Here is a 10,260-nt window from a genome sequence, read left to right on the forward strand (position 1 = left end):
AAAATCCCATGGACGGAGGAGCCTGGTAGGCTGCAGTCCATGGAGTCGCTGAGGGTCGGACACGACTGAGTGACTTCACTTTCACTTTTCACTTTCATGCATTGGAGAAGGAAATGGCAACCCACTCCAGTGTTCTTGCCTGGAGAATCCCAGGGACGGGGGAGCCTGGTGGGCTGCCGTCTATGGGGTCGCACAGAGTCAGACACGACTGAAGCGACTTAGCAGCAGCAGCAGCAGCAAGAGCACCCAGAGAATTGAAACAACTTTTAGAAAGAAGAATAAAGTTGGAAGATTCACACTTCCCATTTCAGAACTCACAACGAAGCTATAATAATCAAACCAGAGTGGTCCCTGCATAAGGATAGATGTATAAGCCAATAGAATAGAGTTGTATAGAAACTAGTAAAACTAGTATAACTTGAAGAAGGACATGGCAACCCACTCCAGTATTCTTGCCTGGAGAATCCTATGGACAGAGGAGCCTGGCAGGCTATATAGTCCATGGGGTCGCACAGAGTCAAACACGACTGAGTGACTGAGCACGCACAGACACAGTGTAACTTTATACTAGTTAATTTTTGACAAAATTGCCAAGTCCATTCAATGGATAAAGAACAGTTAATAGATGATGCTGAGACAGCTACATTTCCATGTGCAAAAGAATATATTTGAACCTCTACCTCACAGCATATACAAAATTTAACTAAATTTAATCAATAACCTAAATATAAGAATGAAGACCATAAAATTCTTAGACAAAAACATAGAAGTAAATCCTTGTGACTTTTGATTTGGCAGTGGATTGTTAGATGACATATCAAAAGCATGAATAACAATACAGATAATTTGAAAAGTGTTTAACGCTCAGTCGTGTCCAACTCTTTGCATCTCCATGGACTGTAGTCTGACAGTCTCCTCTGTCCATAGGGTTCTCCAGGCAAGAATACTAGAGTGGGTTGCCATTCCTTTCTCCTGGGGGTCTTCCTGATCCAGGGATCCAACCTGGGTCTCTTGCGTTGCATGCAGATTCTTTACCATCTGAGCTACCAGGGAAACCCCTAGATAATTTGAAATTTATCATAATTTAAAGCTTTTGGGTATTAAAAAATACTATCAAAAACAGTAAAAAAAAAAAAAAAGACTATGTAATGAAAGGGAGAATAGATTTCAAATCATATATATAAAGAAATTCTATAACTCAAGAGCAGCAAGTAACCAAATTAAAAAATGGGCAAAGGACTTCCATAGTCATTTTATCAAAGAAGATATACAAGTGGTAAATAAGCACATGAAAAGATACTCATCATAATTAATCATCAGAGAAATATAAATCAAAAACATGATTAAATATTACTTTATACCTACTAGGATAGCTATAATGCAAAAAAAAAAAAAAAAAGGAAAAGGGTGTTGGTAAGAATGTAGAATGTTGGTGAGAAGGTGGAAGTTAGAATCCTTCTATATTACTAATAAGAATGTAAAGAATAGCAACTGTGAAAAATAACTTGCCGATAAGTACTTTATACTATAGCACTATAGCAGTTTCATTCCTAGTTATATACCCCATAGAACTGACATCAGAGACTCATACCTATATTTATACACCAATGTCCATTCCAGTACTATTCACAATAGCCAAAAGCTGGAAGAGAGCAAAACATCCATCAAGAGATAAATAAAATATGGTATCTATATACAATGGAATATTATTCAATCATAAAAGAGAATGAAGTTCTGATAATGCTACAACATGTATGAGCCTTGAAAACATTATACTAAGTGAAATAGGTCATACACAAAAGGACAAATATTGTGTAATTCCACTTATGTAAGCTATATTAAGCAAATTCCTAGAGACAAAGGGATTAGAGGTTATTTGGAGCTGAGTAGAGAGGGAAATAGGGATTTATTGCTTAACAGTTAGCGAGTTTCTGTTTGGGAGTGATGTAGAAGTTTTGAAAATAAATAGTGGTAACGGTTGCACAATGTCATAAATATAATTTTATTATATATACATATTTTTTATAGAAAGGAAGGACAGATCTGTAGCTATTTGGGTTGGGATATGAGATAATGGTGTGCTTACAAAGGGTCAACGTGGAGGACTTCTTTGGGGTAATGGATCTGTTCTGTATATTATTGTGTTGGTGATACACAACTGTATGTTTTGTTATTACTCACAGAATTGTATGCCAAAATATGTGAATTTCATTGTGTGTAAATTTTAAAATGTAATCTATCCTCCCAAATAAAAATCCCTTGGAAATAGTTTCTAGAAATAGGACACGTTTACCCACTAAAATAGCCACTTGATAGGCTCCAATAATTTCCAAAGAACTTCCAATTTTTGTGTGTCCTTTATTTTACTGGGACTATTTCCTTATACTTTAAAAAATATTTCCAAATTATATGAAAAAAAAAAAACTTGTAAATACTTCATTTGTGGGGACATGGGCTATCCACCCAAGTTATAATTTACAGAACATGTACCAGTATAGCATTCATGAAAATTGAACAAGAATATTATTAAGTACCTTATCAAGTAGATGGAATTTCATGATTTTCTGATGGAATGGATTGGCTCAATGTTTAACAACTGGCAGGTCAACCCCATTGTCATATTTAAACCTTTACTTTGCCTCAGGTTCAGCTCTGTTCCTGCTAAAGGACAATGGCCATTGATCCTCTGAGCCCTGCCATTAATCATTTCTGATGTCATGTCACTAAAATTTTTAGTAATTTTCATAAGACTGAAGAAGTGCTTTTTTTTCTCACTAAGATAAAACACTATCTTCTTTATTCTCTTTCTTTCTAAAGATTCATGAATCACATTATCTGTAACTATTTCTGATTTTCCATATTAGAAGTAATCATTTTTCTCCCAATGTATTTTTAATAAGTCCAATAGTGAAGAGTATTATCATTTCAGTTCTTTCAAAATGTCTGAAATGAATAGTAGCTATACTTTTCATAACTGTCACTAAGACTTTGAGTTCTTTACCTATGAGTTCAGTTGCTAGTAACTTCCAAGATACTCCCTTTTATTTTCAGGAAATCATTTCATATATCATCTTTCAATTCCAGTCACTCCCCCTGACTGTAACACTAATGAAGAATTCCTCTACAACTGCCATCTTGTATTTGATGTTCCCAAACATACCAAGATGTGTAAAAGCTCAGGATCAACGCAACCCATTCTTCATTAACCATGATACCTAATCTCCCAACACAAAAAATAAAATTATTTTATAACTCACAGAACAGTTCTCAAGCCACAAATGTCCCATTCAATGCCATTTGGGAATACCAATTTCATCATTGGTTTCACAATAACCATTCAAAATGAGATTTGTAGTTGTATGTGTTAACTTGGATGATTCCTAGTAAGTAGGCCATCTTTGTAGAAATCCCATTAGAAAAAAAACTCATGTGTATTCCTCTTCAGTATAAGATTTCTTTTATTGAAACATTTTTCACCAAGCTGCAACTCTGTGCCCTGTGATTTATTGTACTCTACATCTGGATTTTATACTTATAATCTAATGGTAATAGAGGCAGAGTTATCTACATGCACTAAAGGCCCTATAATAATTTCCACTGTCTTATGAGGCAAGTCCTATTACAACATATTTACATCTTATATTTGAAGCCTTTTTAGTTATGCATTACATATTCATGGGTTTTAAATTATCCACATCTACTTGAAATAATGTTGACAAATCTTATGTTTCCTCTTGGGTCCTTAATAGAGCTTCTTCCTCCCCACCATCAGGGTTTAAAGAAATGTCTGTGGGTAAAACCGATGCTTATATTCTTTCTGCATTTGTCATCCATGGACACACATACACCACGGTACTGCAAGGTGCAATTGTAAAATAAGAGAAGGTTTACTGGAAAAACTCACAAGCAGAGATGCAGTGGAGGGCAAGACTCCTCCATGCTCTTGAATCAAGTCGAGAGGCATGTTAGGTAGAGCACAGCTGGAGAGCCTTTAAGCTTTGCCTCTGGTACCCGGCTGTTTTACTATTGAGCTAATTCAAAACTGCTGTGCGAGCAGCCTGCTAAGCTACCAAAAGAAAGTGGGAGTGTGGAGAGGAGGAGAATGAGCTTCAGACTCATCCAAATTTGTCTCTCCTCAGCCCACCCCCTGGCCCTTGGTGGCTCATTAAGTATGAGTCTTTCCATTAACTCTTATGGATTCTGGGTCACACTGATTCTTGCATAATTACCTAGTAGGTCTCCTGCAGCTGAGAAAGATAGCAAACCACTGCTTGAAACAATTGTGAAGGACCATTTTGGCCTTTTCATCCTTATCTAAAACAGGAAAACTACACACACTAAACTTTCTGAGGTCAGAGGTATTGGTATGTGACCAGTGAGGTCTATTATTCCTCTTTGTTTCCAAGTTAGGCTGTAAATCCACTTTTAATTAAAAATAAGTTCTTTAGAGACTCAGAAATCATGCTTTTGTTATTAAAAGCAACTTCTGGGCATAGAAGAAGGTAGCTATATAGATATAAGAGGCAAAACTATTATCCAGAATTATATCACTCCAGGTGTCCTTAATCTTGGCAGTATACACTATTCATTCACTCACCATGTTCATAAACTGTCATCCAAACACCATTGCCAAAGCAAACACAAATTTCTAAAATATTGAAAATGGCTAACATTCCTCCGCCAACTCTTACTAACTCATGATTCTTCAGTGCACTGTTGCTCAGCCAAGGCAAAGTATATATAAAGTATATGTACAACTGTTAAAGAGCAGCAGGCAGCCAGCCGCACCAGTCTAGTGGATATAGTTAATGGAGAGGCTAAAGTGAAAGTGTTAGTTGCTCAATCATGTCAACTCTTTGTGACCCCGTGGACTGTAGCCCACCAGACTCTAGTCATGGGATTCTCCAGGCAAGAATACTGGAGTGAGTTGCCATTCCCTTCTCCAGGAGATCTTCCTGACCCAGGGATCTAACCCAGGTCTCCTGTCTTGCCAGCAGATTCTTTACCATCTGAGCCACAAGAACAGGGGCAAATAGAGGATTCTCTGAGTGTCAAAACATTTCCCATTGGACATTCCTGTCAATTATGGTGGTTCTATACCACTTGTGAAAGCATCAGAGAAATACTTTATTCGATGGGAGTCATTATAATGGGTGTAGGAACCAGTGCAATGGGGTTTTGTAGTGGGGAGAGAAACTAGACTCACCTCCAAGTACAAGGTTCACAAGTGGGAATTTATAGCCAAAGCTAAGGATGCAGGACAATGGATACAAAATTACTAAGAGGAAATGTTAGGAATAAGAATCTGGCTAAACAAACTAACAAGATTCTTGTTGAAGGCAGGCCAAGGTGATCAGGCATTACCTGGGGGATAGTGAAGAATAAGAAACCTGGTTAGTTCTCAAGGGTAATAGGATATGGAAAAAAAATGTTTTTAACCTGTAGAAGTAAGTTTTTAATGGCTGGTTAATTATATCACTGCATTTCTTTGCGATAGTGTACCAACTTAAGTACTTAAAAATGGAATGTGCACAAGGATTAAATTAAGACACAATAAATTGACTACATATTTGTATTTGTATTAATGTCATAACCATACTGTTGATGTGTATTATATAAAACATTATATATTATTATATATTATATAATACATGATATATTGTCCCCTATTATAACAGGACAGTTAAACTCGTGATTCTATAACAGAACTCAGGAGTCTATAACAGAAATTGGTAAAGACCATGTTAAAACAAAACTACTGGGACTAATAGGTTGCAATTGTAAATAGTAACAAACATATTCACTCAGATCTGGAGTATTTTAAGTTTTATAATTGGTGAGTTATACCAAATTAGCAGGATTCTTGCTAAACTTGGATAATGCAGAGACAAACATGGGAAAATGGAAGTCTGGTTGAAAAGTCCAGGGAAAACTGTGTAGCCTGGATCAGGAACAAGTCTGTGTCATGTACTATGCATTAGTGCAGATGTTTATATTAGTCAATTTCAGGAATGCTAACACATGGAGAATTAAAATTTAGCCCATACCATAAAACTACTAATGCTGCTGGGTACAAATAACTTATCTCATGTTTGGCACATGGCTAAGGCATTCCATGGGGCTTCCTTGGTGGCTCGGACAGTAAAGAATCTGCCTGCAGTGCAGGAGACCTGGGTTTGATCCTTGGGTTGGGAAGATCCCCTGGGAATGAAATGGCTACTCACGCCAGTATTCTTGCTTGGAGAATCCCATGGACAGAGGAGCCTGGTGGGCTACAGTTCATGGGGTGGCAAAGAGTTGGATGCGACCAACACTTTGACCTTTTTTCAAGGCATTCCATAGGATTTACCCACCTCTGAGGAGGACTGATTTTTATTAGTGATTCATGCCCTTTTTTAAAGTGGAAAATCTTACTGACAAGATCCCTATTGAGCTAACAGTTTAGAGAAAGCTATAGGTGGGCCATCTTGTGAGAAACTACTAGGTAACTACATTACCTAGCATGTAGGTACTAGGAACATAAGTACCTACCCATTCAAGACATTAACTAAGACTCAGATACTAAGCCTCACTCTTGATAGTTGTATCATGTCCATTTCTCAACAGATTATTCATACGCTTACCTTCTCTTATGGAATTTATGATTCAGTGAAAATGCTTTGCAGGAAAAGTCACAGTCCTTTTTCAGTGAAAATGATTTGCCTTCAGTTTAGTTCAGTTCAGTAGCTCAGTCATGTCCGACTCTTTGCAACCCCATGCACTGCAGCACGCCAGGCCTCCCTGTCCATCACCAACTCCTGGAGTTCACTCAAACTCATGTCCATTGAGTCAGTGATGCCATCCAGCCATCTCATTCTCTGTCGTCCCCTTCTCCTCCTGCCCCCAATCCCTCCCAGCATCAGAGTTTTTTCCAATGAGTCAACTCTTCACATGAGGTGGCCAAAGTATTGGAGTTTCAGCTTTAGCACCAGTCCTTCCAAAGAAATCCCAGGGCTGATCTCCTTCAGCATGGACTGGTTGGATCTCCTTGCAGTCCAAGGGACTCTCAAGAGTCTTCTTCAACACCACAGTTCAAAAGCATCAATTCTTTGGCGCTCAGCTTTCTTCACAGTCCAACTCTCACATCCATACATGACCACTGGAAAAACCATAGCCTTGATTAGACAGACCTTTGTTGGCAAAGTAATGTCATTTGCCTTCAGTAGGGCCTAATCAGAGGCCTATTGCTAGGCCTCAGAATAAAGTTCCCAAGTACAAAAACCCAGAGGAAACTGAATGCCAGTGGAGCTTTTGCTTGTTATCTTATGTTATGCTATGTTTTGCTTTGACTTTGGTTGTTTTTACTAAGGCTCACTACAGCTATAAAGTTGGCACCAGGAATCTGCAATTTTAGATCTCAAATATTTGATATCCCAATGACAGGCCTTGTCTTACTGCTACCTGGACACATTTCAAGATGATGGCCTGGCAATCAAGTTTGGCCACTAATCATATGCCTTGGGATAGAGCTTTTAGTAAAATTACCAAGGATACATTCCCTTCAATACCTGAAGAACTCAAACAATTGGTGAGCCTCATTCTTTACAGGAGAGCCAGAAAGGCCAGTACATTATACTTAATATGCCATGAAATGTCTTGAAGGATTGCAGCCCAGTTACCTCCCAATGATAGTTGTGTGGCAGCACCTTGGAGTCTATCCTCATTTAAGTCCCATTCATACTGAGTCACTTGTGCTTGGATGCCATGTAATGTAATGAGAAGAGATTCTGCAGTAGGGACCACTATCAAAATATCATCACTATCCTAAAATGTTTAGACCTCATTGAGAAGCCCCTATTTTACTTGAGTTTGTGCAATTCCTGATGACATTTCCCAGGAAAGCTTGGGAGATAAACACAGACTGTGCTACTTGTCAAGTAAAGACAAACTGATCTGGGGGATTTTTAGTTAAGGAGTATGGAAAATGGGGTACTAACACTGCCCAAAGTTACATATGAAATATCACTGGTGGCAACTATTTGTTCAGCCACTGTAATGAGATGCAACATTACAAGAACAACATTCCCTTGTTTATAATTCTCAACAGTTTGCAGTAAGTCTACAAATACCAGTGACTTTTAATGACTTTTCACTGACCAGAATGGGAGGTTGTTTTTAATATCACCCTTATCTCCAGTGATGCTTGATGAGGACAGTAAAGTTGGGTTTTTTTTCTTCTTCTTTTGAGAGGTGACATTAGTTCAAGGCCACAACCTTCATAACCTTTAAGCAGTTCTGAGCCATTCAAATACTAGAGATGCCACCAACAAGACCCACAATGTATGCATCTGATCCACAGGTTCAGGTGCCCATGCACTCCAGGTTAATTAGAGGTCAGACAACACAAAAAATTAGGTGGTCCAGAACCCCCTCCTTCCCTAGGGCCTTCCTCCCAACAAAATAAGTAACAACTACATAAAATGAGATTTCCTCATAGTTCCGTTGTTCAATAACCCACGTGCCACATGGTCATTCCCATTTTTCAAACTGCACAAATAGCCAAATAAATTCAGTATTGATACAAGTCAATCAACCTGGATGCATTTCTGAACAACCCCTCTCTTAATTTATTCCAGCTCTTATCTGTTCAAGTAAGCATCTATAATTCAGAGAAATACTGTACATAGAGCCAGGAAACTGCCCCTAAGAAAAAAGTCAGTAAAAAAAAAAGGTAATTTAGAAGTGGAGATCCAAAAATTACCCACTTTGAGTATAAAATGGAATGTGAGTCAGGCAAAGGAGCCAAATATCAGTGTGACCTCTTCTGGCTCAAGACCCTATATACTTCTGCCAGCAATTGAACATCAGTATTCCATTGAACATTAAATATCATAGCATATTTTTTCAAAGATTCTGCCATTAAAGTAGTTTCTCTTTCCAAGGATGTAGGAATCCACTCACCCAACACCTGCATGCTTCTTTGATATGAATTGTCCTTCACCTGAAAAACCCTTTCAAACATATTTTAGTTATTTCATCTAATTCATCCTGAATTGATAGTCTCAATTTACTAAGTCTCACATGCATTTTGCAAAGCTACCAAGTCTTAGAGACTGATGCTTGTTTCCCTAGGCTACCCAGGAGTCAAACACAAGTCAACAAGGCATTTTCAGAGTCTCCAGAGTTACTGGGGGAAAAGTAGCAAAGGGGTACATGAAGTCAAGCAGAAAGTGAAGGAGAGATGCCAATCACCTCTCTTCCCTCTACGACATTCTCTATTAGTTGGAATTAAATCAGGTTTGACTGGTTTGTCATTTTCCACTGCTGCTGCTGCTGCTAAGTCACTTCAGTCGTGTCCGACTCTGTGTGACCCCATAGATGGCAGCCCTCCAGGCTCCCCCGTCCCTGGGATTCTCCAGGCAAGAACACTGGAGTGGGTTGCCATTTCCTTCTCCACTACAAATACATTAAAAACATTTGATCTCAAAAGGAATTTTGAAATAGCTACTCTGCCTGCTTTCAATCCATTCTCAATGCTGCCATTTAGCTTTGTAAACTCAGAAATAATCCCTCATACATTTCCTTAAAACTGAAGTTTTTCTTCCCAGTTTCAGAATAAAGTCACTACCAAACTCCTTCACCTAACAAAAAGGATAACATGACATGAACATACTTCTTCATCCCTACCTCACCCCAGTGGGACTTTGTGTATTATTGTCATGTAAAGGGCACCCACTGAAATTGTGCATTATAGTGAAAATTTCCAACACATTCCTTTTAGCTATTCCCCAACTGACACTGCACTTCCATCCTACAAAAGATATTAGTGATGAATGAATTCGATATTCACAACAAAGAGTTGGAATTTTCACTGTTGGAGTCAAAGTCTTTTCTGATCCGTCATAAAAGTAGAATGTAACCTCTTTAGGGACTGGATATATTGCATTCATCTTTTGTCCACACTGCCTACAATATACAGCTGGCTCGTGGTTGACCCTCAACAGGAATATGCCAAAGAATTGAAATTAATTAACTGCGAATGCATGAATGGATAAATGACACTATGGAACAACTAGTTAGAGTTAACTTAAAGCTCTGGGGAAAAAGAAATGCAAAAGTGCACTCTAAGGGATCAAAGTAATAAAGTTAACCTGTATCAACCATGCTGGGTAACTGAGTTAATGAACCACAGATTCACCCTACACAGACAAACAAAACTCTTACGTGGAAAAAAAAATGGCATCACACCAAGCACTCTTTCATCTTATTCTACTCTGGGAA

General features: G+C 38.2%; 1 long non-coding RNA gene across 1 annotated transcript; it reads right to left on the reverse strand.

The window, feature by feature from the left end:
• Positions 1-623: 623 nt before the first annotated feature.
• Positions 624-4,549, reverse strand: LOC129644769 (uncharacterized). Its single transcript, XR_008710977.1, has 3 exons — positions 3,905-4,549; positions 1,592-1,642; positions 624-1,058 (listed from the first exon to the last, which is right to left on the reverse strand). It is a non-coding gene; the product is annotated as an uncharacterized LOC129644769 (long non-coding RNA).
• Positions 4,550-10,260: the final 5,711 nt, after the last annotated feature.

This window comes from Bubalus kerabau, chromosome 2, assembly GCF_029407905.1.
Source record: "Bubalus kerabau isolate K-KA32 ecotype Philippines breed swamp buffalo chromosome 2, PCC_UOA_SB_1v2, whole genome shotgun sequence".
Classification (NCBI taxonomy): domain Eukaryota; kingdom Metazoa; phylum Chordata; class Mammalia; order Artiodactyla; family Bovidae; genus Bubalus; species Bubalus kerabau.